At 36.2% G+C, this 12992-nt stretch overlaps 2 non-coding genes across 2 annotated transcripts; both read right to left on the bottom strand.

The window, feature by feature from the left end:
• Positions 1-7077: 7077 nt before the first annotated feature.
• LOC122320606 lies at positions 7078-7256 on the bottom strand. The gene has a single exon (XR_006245723.1). It is a non-coding gene; the product is annotated as a 5.8S ribosomal RNA (ribosomal RNA).
• Positions 7257-7859: 603 nt separating this feature from the next.
• On the bottom strand, positions 7860-9836 carry LOC122320620. The gene has a single exon (XR_006245737.1). It is a non-coding gene; the product is annotated as a small subunit ribosomal RNA (ribosomal RNA).
• Between the last annotated feature and the right edge of the window lie 3156 nt (positions 9837-12992).

Genomic DNA, 12992 nt, shown 5'->3' with positions numbered 1-12992 from the left:
TTGACATGATCTTATATGCGTCACTAATAATATGACGGAATATTTGGCTACGGTAAAAGTGGATTCATAGTTAATCTCAAACATTACTTTGTTTCTTTTACTTTGACATGATCTTATATGCGTCACTAATAATATGACGGGACATTTGGCTACCGTAAAAGTGGATTCATAGTTAATCTCAAACATTACTTTGTTTCTTTTACTTTGACATGATCTTATATGCGTCACTAATAATATGACGGAACATTTGGCTACCGTAAAAGTGGATTCATAGTTAATCTCAAACATTACTTTGTTTCTTTTACTTTGACATGATCTTATATGCGTCACTAATAATATGACGGAACATTTGGCTACGGTAAAAGTGGATTCATAGTTAATCTCAAACATTACTTTGTTTCTTTTACTTTGACATGATCTTATATGCGTCACTAATAATATGACGGGACATTTGGCTACCGTAAAAGTGGATTCATAGTTAATCTCAAACATTACTTTGTTTCTTTTACTTTGACATGATCTTATATGCGTCACTAATAATATGACGGAACATTTGGCTACCGTAAAAGTGGATTCATAGTTAATCTCAAACATTACTTTGTTTCTTTTACTTTGACATGATCTTATATGCGTCACTAATAATATGACGGGACATTTGGCTACCGTAAAAGTGGATTCATAGTTAATCTCAAACATTACTTTGTTTCTTTTACTTTGACATGATCTTATATGCGTCACTAATAATATGACGGGACATTTGGCTACCGTAAAAGTGGATTCATAGTTAATCTCAAACATTACTTTGTTTCTTTTACTTTGACATGATCTTATATGCGTCACTAATAATATGACGGAACATTTGGCTACCGTAAAAGTGGATTCATAGTTAATCTCAAACATTACTTTGTTTCTTTTACTTTGACATGATCTTATATGCGTCACTAATAATATGACGAGTACTTTTTGGCTACCTTTTTCTTTGGATTCCCCAAAAATCCAAAATTATAATTATCAAAATAAATTTAATAATTATAATATTCTTTCCATTTCGTTATTTTATTAAATATCGAATCATCAAGCAAAGGATAAGCTTCAGTGGATCGCAGTATGGCAGCTGCTCAACCACTTACAACACCTTGCCTGTTACAAAAGTCGTTTACAATTGATTCTAGGCTTTGTCATTGTATTAAATAATGTTTTTATATGTAACTAGCGCGGCATCAGGTGATCGAAGATCCTCCCAATTTACTATGTTACAAATTACATTGGCATCACATCCATTGTCGTTTATAAAATGAATTATAAACTTTAAATGGTTTAGAAGCCATACAATGCAAATTGCCCCTTATTTATCATTGCAGTCCAGCACGGATACGACCTTAGAGGCGTTCAGGCATAATCCAACGGACGTAGCGTCATACCACTGTTCGCTCGAACAAGTATTGTGCCATTGGTCCGTACCTGCGGTTCCTCTCGTACTACGCAGGAATGCTGTCGCAACAACGTTTTGTCATTAGTAGGGTAAAACTAACCTGTCTCACGACGGTCTAAACCCAGCTCACGTTCCCTTGCATGGGTGAACAATCCAACGCTTGGTGAATTTTGCTTCACAATGATAGGAAGAGCCGACATCAAAGCGACGTCGCTATGAACGCTTGGCCGCCACAAGCCAGTTATCCCTATGGTAACTTTTCTGACACCTCTTGTTAAAAACTCTTTAAACCAAAAGGATCGATAGGCCGAGCTTTTGCTGTCCCTGTGTGTACTGAACACCGAGATCAAGTCAGCATTTGCCCTTTTGCTCTATGTGTGGTTTCTGTCCGCACTGAGCTGGCCTTGGGACACCTCCGTTATTATTTGAGAGATGTACCGCCCCAGTCAAACTCCCTACCTGGCAATGTCCTTGAATTGGATCATACCTGAGTAATTGGAGTTATACCAAATTTTCAAATCAAAAATACATAAATGCATCGTTTTATTAAAGAATTTGTTTGCGATTATATAACAAACTCGTGATACTTTGATCAAGAAGCTTGCATCAAAACCCAATACCATAAGATATAATAAATATATCCGTATAATGGCTAGGAAATGATACACGTTCCATTTAATCAAGTAAGTAAGGAAACAATAAGAGTAGTGGTATTTCATTGGCGATATCAAACCGAAGCCTAATATCTCCCACTTATTCTACACCTCTTATGTCTCCTTACACTGCCAGATTAGAGTCAAGCTCAAAAGGGTCTTCTTTCCCCGCTAATTATTCCAAGCCCGTTCCCTTGGCTGTGGTTTCGCTAGATAGTAGATAGGGACAGTAGGAATCTCGTTAATCCATTCATGCGCGTCACTAATTAGATGACGAGGCATTTGGCATTTCCCGCCGTTGACCCGCGCTTACTTGAATTTCTTCACTTTGACATTCAGAGCACTGGGCAGAAATCACATTGTGTCAACACCCGCTAGGGCCATCACAATGCTTTGTTTTAATTAGACAGTCGGATTCCCCAAGTCCGTGCCAGTTCTGAATTGATTGTTAATTGATAATCGTTATAATTAATAAGAACTAATCGGTTTGAGCCAATTAGTATTCTTAAAAATTTTAGCAAGAAAGTTCCACAATTGGCTACGTAACTAAACTATCCGGGGAACAAGTAACCACCATAAATGATAGACACTCTATTTACCCAGAACGAGCACATAAACCATGTTATTGTTTCCCAATCAAGCCCGACTATCTCAATCTTCAGAGCCAATCCTTATCCCGAAGTTACGGATCTAATTTGCCGACTTCCCTTACCTACATTATTCTATCGACTAGAGACTCTTCACCTTGGAGACCAGCTGCGGATATTGGTACGGCCTGTTGAGAAGTTTGCGTGTCCCCACCATAAATTTTCAAGGTCCGAGGAGAAAATATCGACACAACAGTATATGTCATGCTCTTCTAGCCCATCTACCATATCTCTCTGCGAAAGACTTCCATGGTAGTACGGCTATAAAACAGAAAAGAAAACTCTTCCGATATCTCTCGACGGCTTCTTTATGGTCGTTCCTGTTGCCAGGATGAGCACGAGGCCCATATTTAATAACAAACGGATACTCAACAGGTTACGGAATTGGAACCGTATTCCCTTTCGTTCAAAATTATTCAAGTATATTATTTTTGGCTTGTATATATATTTATTTAGTCATTAGTTTTTTACTTGAAAATTTTCGGCTTTCGCCTTGAACTTAGGACCGACTAACTCGTGATCAACCACTGTTCACACGAAACCCTTCTCCACTTCAGTCCTCCAAGGTCTCATTCGATTATTTGCTACTACCACCAAGATCTGTACCAATGGCAGCTCCATGCAGGCTTACGCCAAACACTTCTACGCATACCATTGTACCTTCCTACTCACTAAAGTTTCAAAATTTATATTACAAGTAATATAAATCATCTACTTTAGCGGTAATGTATAGGTATACAACTTAAGCGCCATCCATTTTAAGGGCTAGTTGCTTCGGCAGGTGAGTTGTTACACACTCCTTAGCGGATTTCGACTTCCATGATCACCGTCCTGCTGTTTTAAGCAACCAACGCCTTTCATGGTATCTGCATGAGTTGTTAATTTGGGCACCGTAACATTACGTTTGGTTCATCCCACAGCGCCAGTTCTGCTTACCAAAAGTGGCCCACTGGGCACATTATATCATAACCTTAAACTTCATATCAAGAAAGTTAAGGTTCTTACCCATTTAAAGTTTGAGAATAGGTTAAGATCGTTTCGACCCTAAGGCCTCTAATCATTCGCTTTACCAGATAAGATTATTTTATATAATATTAAAATGCACCAGATATCCTGAGGGAAACTTCGGAAGGAACCAGCTACTAGATGGTTCGATTGGTCTTTCGCCCCTATACTCAATTCTGACAATCGATTTGCACGTCAGAACTGTTTCGGTCTTCCATCAGGGTTTCCCCTGACTTCAACCTGATCAAGTATAGTTCACCATCTTTCGGGTCACAGCATATATGCCGTTGACCCGCGCTTACTTGAATTTCTTCACTTTGACATTCAGAGCACTGGGCAGAAATCACATTGTGTCAACACCCGCTAGGGCCATCACAATGCTTTGTTTTAATTAGACAGTCGGATTCCCCAAGTCCGTGCCAGTTCTGAATTGATTGTTAATTGATAATCGTTATAATTAATAAGAACTAATCGGTTTGAGCCAATTAGTATTCTTAAAAATTTTAGCAAGAAAGTTCCACAATTGGCTACGTAACTAAACTATCCGGGGAACAAGTAACCACCATAAATGATAGACACTCTATTTACCCAGAACGAGCACATAAACCATGTTATTGTTTCCCAATCAAGCCCGACTATCTCAATCTTCAGAGCCAATCCTTATCCCGAAGTTACGGATCTAATTTGCCGACTTCCCTTACCTACATTATTCTATCGACTAGAGACTCTTCACCTTGGAGACCAGCTGCGGATATTGGTACGGCCTGTTGAGAAGTTTGCGTGTCCCCACCATAAATTTTCAAGGTCCGAGGAGAAAATATCGACACAACAGTATATGTCATGCTCTTCTAGCCCATCTACCATATCTCTCTGCGAAAGACTTCCATGGTAGTACGGCTATAAAACAGAAAAGAAAACTCTTCCGATATCTCTCGACGGCTTCTTTATGGTCGTTCCTGTTGCCAGGATGAGCACGAGGCCCATATTTAATAACAAACGGATACTCAACAGGTTACGGAATTGGAACCGTATTCCCTTTCGTTCAAAATTATTCAAGTATATTATTTTTGGCTTGTATATATATTTATTTAGTCATTAGTTTTTTACTTGAAAATTTTCGGCTTTCGCCTTGAACTTAGGACCGACTAACTCGTGATCAACCACTGTTCACACGAAACCCTTCTCCACTTCAGCCCTCCAAGGTCTCATTCGATTATTTGCTACTACCACCAAGATCTGTACCAATGGCAGCTCCATGCAGGCTTACGCCAAACACTTCTACGCATACCATTGTACCTTCCTACTCACTAAAGTTTCAAAATTTATATTACAAGTAATATAAATCATCTACTTTAGCGGTAATGTATAGGTATACAACTTAAGCGCCATCCATTTTAAGGGCTAGTTGCTTCGGCAGGTGAGTTGTTACACACTCCTTAGCGGATTTCGACTTCCATGATCACCGTCCTGCTGTTTTAAGCAACCAACGCCTTTCATGGTATCTGCATGAGTTGTTAATTTGGGCACCGTAACATTACGTTTGGTTCATCCCACAGCGCCAGTTCTGCTTACCAAAAGTGGCCCACTGGGCACATTATATCATAACCTTAAACTTCATATCAAGAAAGTTAAGGTTCTTACCCATTTAAAGTTTGAGAATAGGTTAAGATCGTTTCGACCCTAAGGCCTCTAATCATTCGCTTTACCAGATAAGATTATTTTATATAATATTAAAATGCACCAGCTATCCTGAGGGAAACTTCGGAAGGAACCAGCTACTAGATGGTTCGATTGGTCTTTCGCCCCTATACTCAATTCTGACAATCGATTTGCACGTCAGAACTGTTTCGGTCTTCCATCAGGGTTTCCCCTGACTTCAACCTGATCAAGTATAGTTCACCATCTTTCGGGTCACAGCATATATGCTCAAGGTACGTTCCAGTTAGAGGCATAAATAATATAAATATCATTATACATAACTATATAGAACGCCCCGGGATTGTGTTAATTAACTATAAATAGTTAAAAAACTAATCCCATTATTAGTCAAGTTAATTACGCTATTAGGTTTATATCCCAATAACTTGCACATATGTTAGACTCCTTGGTCCGTGTTTCAAGACGGGTCCCGAAGGTATCCTGAATCTTTCGCATTGTTAATCATACAAGTGCATATAATAAACACAAAAATCATTGATAATTATGCCATTATATAATTCCGAAAAATTAACGCACTGTAATCATATAAATCTATCAGCACTTTATCAAATTAATGACATTTATTTTGTGTTAAAACGCAAGCATTTTAATTTAAATAAACTATAAGCCATATTTTATGATAAATTTTGTATGCTAATAGATTACAATGTCCTTATATGGAAAAAATGCACACTATTATCATAATATTGTTTAAATATTACAATTTTAATGATGAATTTTCCATAATGGATATTCAGGTTCATCGGGCTTAACCTCTAAGCAGTTTCACGTACTATTTAACTCTCTATTCAGAGTTCTTTTCAACTTTCCCTCACGGTACTTGTTTACTATCGGTCTCATGGTTATATTTAGTTTTAGATGGAGTTTACCACCCACTTAGTGCTGCACTATCAAGCAACACGACTCTTTGGAAACATCATCTAGTAATCATTAACGTTATACGGGCCTGGCACCCTCTATGGGTAAATGGCCTCATTTAAGAAGGACTTAAATCGTTAATTTCTCATACTAGAATATTGACGCTCCATACACTGCATCTCACATTTGCCATATAGACAAAGTGACTTAGTGCTGAACTGATTTCTTTTCGCTCGCCGCTACTAAGAAAATCCTAGTTAGTTTCTTTTCCTCCCCTAATTAATATGCTTAAATTCAGGGGGTAGTCCCATATGAGTTGAGGTTGTATATCACTTTTTTTTTTCAATATATTCTTTACATTTATATAATGGAGAAACATTTAATGAATTCGTATAAAAATTTTTTTCGTTAATTAGTTTTAATTTAGTTATGAGTTTTAAACGAATTTAACGAAGAACAATAACATTTACAAAAGATTTCAATTTTACTAAATCATTAATAAGAGACAATTCTAGATGAAAAATATTTCAAACATTTTTTATGCTAGACATTCCTCAGTATTATATGATTGAAAATGAAAATATTTTTTCTTCGTTTTTCACAATCAAATTATTTATAATGTGAGATATTGTTTTCCATAGATATTTTAATATTATGAATAAAAATAATAATTATATTTAATTAAAATTTTTATCCAATAATATACCATATGCTTAGAAATTTGATTACCAAATTTCTAAACAACTTAATTAGCATAGTCTTACAACCCTCAACCATATGTAGTCCAAGCAGCACTAAAAATTAATTAAAGTACCATAACAGCATGGACTGCGATATGCGTTCAAAATGTCGATGTTCATGTGTCCTGCAGTTCACACGATGACGCACAGTTTGCTGCGTTCTTCATCGACCCATGAGCCGAGTGATCCACCGCTTAGAGTTTTTATATTTATTATTTCAATTTGTCAAACATGAATTTATTGAAAGAAATTAAAAATACACCATTTTACTGGCATATATCAATTCCTTCAATAAATCTTTTTTTTTTATACCTAAAACGAAATGCTGCGAAATGTCTTAGTTTTATATAAACAATATTATACCATTTATTACTTGGATAATTTACAATTTCATATAATTTTAATGTGATATAATATTGCGTTTTTTATATAAAACATTAACCTGAAGTAAACCAGGTACAACATTCAACATTTTAGGTTGTTGCATTAGCCAATGTATGCCCATAACTATGATGAACAATACATATTCGCAACGCGTGTATATTATGGTCCATATACACGCAAGTTTCATATTATAATATATAAACATAAATTTGTGAATATATTATAATACAATTTAATTTGCTTGATTATTATTCTTTGTTTGCTTGATTTTATTTATAAAAAAATTTAATCCAAATTTTCATTGAACTTCTTTTTTTTATAAATATATAATTGTTTGGCAATTTTATCTTGTTATATTATAAAAATATATTTTATAATTAAAACAAGTTATTGTTGTTTACGGTAAAGATATTATATACAATAATGATCCTTCCGCAGGTTCACCTACGGAAACCTTGTTACGACTTGTACTTCCTCTAAATAATCAAGTTCGGTCAACTTTTGCGAAACAACCATAACACGCAAGGCGTCACAGTGATCACGTCCGGAGACCTCACTAAATAATTCAATCGGTAGTAGCGACGGGCGGTGTGTACAAAGGGCAGGGACGTAATCAATGCGAGTTAATGACTCACACTTACTGGGAATTCCAAGTTCATGTGAACAGTTTCAGTTCACAATCCCAAGCATGAAAGTGGTTCAGCGGTTTACCCGGACCTCTCGGTCTAGGAAATACACGTTGATACTTTCATTGTAGCGCGTGCAGCCCAGGACATCTAAGGGCATCACAGACCTGTTATTGCTCAATCTCATTATTGCTAGACGCAATTTGTCCATTTAAGAAGCTAGTGTCCTTATAATGGGACAAACCAACAGGTACGGCTCCACTTACATAAACACATTCAAACACAATAAACATTTTACTGCCCACCATGAATGAAGGCTATATAAGCTTCAACACCATAATCCTGAAGATATCTATTTAATATATTTGAGTCTCGTTCGTTATCGGAATTAACCAGACAAATCACTCCACGAACTAAGAACGGCCATGCACCACCACTCATAGATTCGAGAAAGAGCTATCAATCTGTCTTACACACTTATGTTCGGACCTGGTAAGTTTTCCCGTGTTGAGTCAAATTAAGCCGCAGGCTCCACTCCTGGTGGTGCCCTTCCGTCAATTCCTTTAAGTTTCAGCTTTGCAACCATACTTCCCCCGGAGCCCAAAAGCTTTGGTTTCCCGGGAAGCGACTGAGAGAGCCATAAAAGTAGCTACACCCAATTGCTAGCTGGCATCGTTTATGGTTAGAACTAGGGCGGTATCTGATCGCCTTCGAACCTCTAACTTTCGTTCTTGATTAATGAAAACATCTTTGGCAAATGCTTTCGCTTAAGTTAGTCTTACGACGGTCCAAGAATTTCACCTCTCGCGTCGTAATACTAATGCCCCCAAACTGCTTCTATTAATCATTACCTCTTGATCTGAAAACCAATGAAAGCAGAACAGAGGTCTGCAGAATATTCAGGCATTTGAAGCCTGCTTTAAGCACTCTAATTTGTTCAAAGTAATTGTACCGGCCCACAATAACACTCGTTTAAGAGCACTAATGCAGGTTTTTAAATAGGAGGAACATATGAAAAAATACAAGTACTTAATCACATATAAGAACTCCACCGGTAATACGCTTACATACATAAAGGTATAGTACTAACCACAAATGTAAGTTGTACTACCCGTATGAAGCACAAGTTCAACTACGAACGTTTTAACCGCAACAACTTTAATATACGCTATTGGAGCTGGAATTACCGCGGCTGCTGGCACCACACTTGCCCTCCAATTGGTCCTTGTTAAAGGATTTAAAGTGTACTCATTCCAATTACAGGGCCTCGGATATGAGTCCTGTATTGTTATTTTTCGTCACTACCTCCCCGAGCTGGGAGTGGGTAATTTACGCGCCTGCTGCCTTCCTTAGATGTGGTAGCCGTTTCTCAGGCTCCCTCTCCGGAATCGAACCCTGATTCCCCGTTACCCGTTGCAACCATGGTAGTCCTAGATACTACCATCAAAAGTTGATAGGGCAGACATTTGAAAGATCTGTCGTCGGTACATGACCATACGATCTGCATGTTATCTAGAGTTCAACCAATATAACGATCTTGCGATCGCTTGGTTTTAGCCTAATAAAAGCACATGTCCCATAAAGGTTCATGTTTTAATTGCATGTATTAGCTCTAGAATTACCACAGTTATCCAAGTAACTGTTAACGATCTAAGGAACCATAACTGATATAATGAGCCTTTTGCGGTTTCACTTTTAATTCGTGTGTACTTAGACATGCATGGCTTAATCTTTGAGACAAGCATATAACTACTGGCAGGATCAACCAGAATAATGTTTTTCTTTACATATTTCATTCATATTTTCGAATAGAAATAATGCAATATAAATATTATAGATCTATTATTTTAATATTCTATTTTTTGAATTTGATTACGGCCAAAACTTGTATAGCATTCGTAATCCTTCTTTTATGTTTTGTTTTATACTTGCTTCGCCACTAATATAACAAGTTTTAGATGTTATAAGAATTATTCATTACATCATATATATAAATATACGTATGTATGTATAATTTTATAACATAATTTTTATTTAACATATATTTGCTACTATAATTTTATTATATGTACAATATTTTATTCTAAAATATCATTTTATTTCAACATACATAATTATTTATGTATCCACACATTTGCAATTTTTGTTTAATCAATATAAATATTGAATTAAATCATTTGTATTTTGATGTTAAATTTAAAATTTAACATTTTTCCATATAACTCTCGAATGATATATAATATAAAACCGAGCGCATATGAAAAATAAGTATTTATTTAATAATAATATTATTAAAAAATATTATTATTTTATTTGAACTCACTATACCGGCAAACGATATAGTGCGTCCGATTTTAAGGCAGGTACTAATTTAATATACATTATATTAGCCTGCCACCAAAAATTAACGATAATAATTGGAAACCAATTGTTATTATATATATACATATATAACCTTGGCGCACGTTTCAACGTTATTATCTTGAGTTTTAATAATATTAGTCCGCCGCTCAGCCAAGTCTCGTATTCAAAAAGAATAAAGAAACAAATTTATACGGATAATATTATAATATATATTGTCAACATTGACTAAATCATATTATATACATAGATTTATATCAATTCTAGATGGACATCCACTGACCATCCTATAGTAGTTTTTTGCATCGATGTCTTGAAATCGGGCATTTTCAATTGGGCTTGCCACCCACCATACAGTTATTCTCCTATAATAACTTAAGAGAATATTGAATTCAGTACTTTTTATATACATATGAATTACTTCTTCATATAATTTATATTTATGCTGATTTTCATATGTATATGGTAAATTTATTTATATTATGGACAAAATCATATGCATATCATATGTTTTGAACAATACTTGGGTCGGCAACCACTGCCTACCTATAATAGTTTTTGAACACCCTATCTAGATATCGGGTGTTTTCTGTACTAGATGAGCCCACACTGTGGCTTTCTCTTAATTTACTTAAGAGTTTATAGGTATATTTCATACTTTTTTATATACATATGATATATTTCTTAATATAATTGATATTTATGCTGATTTTCATATGTATATGGTAAATTTATTTATATTATTGACAAAATCATATGCATATCATATGTTTTGAACAATACTTGGGTCGGCAACCACTGCCTACCTATAATAGTTTTTGAACACCCTATCTAGATATCGGGTGTTTTCTGTACTAGATGAGCCCACACTGTGGCTTTCTCTTAATTTACTTAAGAGTTTATAGGTATATTTCATACTTTTTTATATACATATGATATATTTCTTAATATAATTGATATTTATGTTGATTTTCATATGTATATGGTTAATTTATTAATATTATTGACAAAATCATATGCATATCATATGTTTTGAACAATACTTGGGTCGGCAACCACTGCCTACCTATAATAGTTTTTGAACACCCTATCTAGATATCGGGTGTTTTCTGTACTAGATGAGCCCACACTGTGGCTTTCTCTTAATTTACTTAAGAGTTTATAGGTATATTTCATACTTTTTTATATACATATGATATATTTCTTAATATAATTGATATTTATGCTGATTTTCATATGTATATGGTTAATTTATTAATATTATTGACAAAATCATATGCATATCATATGTTTTGAACAATACTTGGGTCGGCAACCACTGCCTACCTATAATAGTTTTTGAACACCCTATCTAGATATCGGGTGTTTTCAGTACTAGATGAGCCCACACTGTGGCTTTCTCTTAATTTACTTAAGAGTTTATAGGTATATTTCATACTTTTTTATATACATATGATATATTTCTTAATATAATTGATATTTATGCTGATTTTCATATGTATATGGTTAATTTATTAATATTATTGACAAAATCATATGCATATCATATGTTTTGAACAATACTTGGGTCGGCAACCACTGCCTACCTATAATAGTTTTTGAACACCCTATCTAGATATCGGGTGTTTTCTGTACTAGATGAGCCCACACTGTGGCTTTCTCTTAATTTACTTAAGAGTTTATAGGTATATTTCATACTTTTTTATATACATATGATATATTTCTTAATATAATTGATATTTATGCTGATTTTCATATGTATATGGTTAATTTATTAATATTATTGACAAAATCATATGCATATCATATGTTTTGAACAATACTTGGGTCGGCAACCACTGCCTACCTATAATAGTTTTTTCAGTCGCGATCGGACACTCGACGAGTAAAGACGTGCCTACGGACCGCAGCAAAGCGTACATCCAAAACAACAACAACGACACAGTTTTGCGATAAGCCCGAGCTTATCTCGTGAAGCGCGCTCTGATTGGTCGCCGCGATAGCGTGATCAAGCCGCGCGCGTAAATAACACTAACACACGTGCAATTTATTGTGCGTGTTGGCAAAGCAGATAAGGCAGAAGGTGAAAACCGCACACCGAGCCCAAGTAGCGTGGCCTGCCATCCGGGCAGCTTATCTGCTCCCGCTTCCACTCCCCCCATGGAGATGGACTGGCAAGCGCCTCCCCGTCCGTCCCGTCCCCCCCGTCCCCCCGATCACCCAATCCCCTCTCTCCTCCCAGAAAAAAGGCCTTCGCCAAGAAGTACGCCACTTCTAGCGACGAATCCAGCTCGTCCACGGAGCCTGGCGAGATCAGGCGTAAGGACCCTAAAAATCGCTCCCTAAATGACCAACCCAGCACCAGTGCGGCGGCCCGAGCTAGGGGTGAAGTTCCCGAAAGGCTGAAGAACAATTCTTTTGCTCTTCTCTCTGGCGACGACAGCGACTCGGAGAGCGACAGTGAGAGCGAGACGAAGGAGGAGAAGACCCCAGCCGATGCCCAAAGAAAATCACCGAAAACGAAGCAGCCGAAGACGATCAAGCCTCCGCCGATCTTCATACCCGAC

Source organism: Drosophila ficusphila, unplaced genomic scaffold (genome assembly GCF_018152265.1).
Source record: "Drosophila ficusphila isolate 14025-0441.05 unplaced genomic scaffold, ASM1815226v1 contig_657, whole genome shotgun sequence".
Classification (NCBI taxonomy): domain Eukaryota; kingdom Metazoa; phylum Arthropoda; class Insecta; order Diptera; family Drosophilidae; genus Drosophila; species Drosophila ficusphila.
Note: the sequence above shows the minus strand (reverse complement) of the source record. Positions and strands in the feature narration are given on the sequence as shown.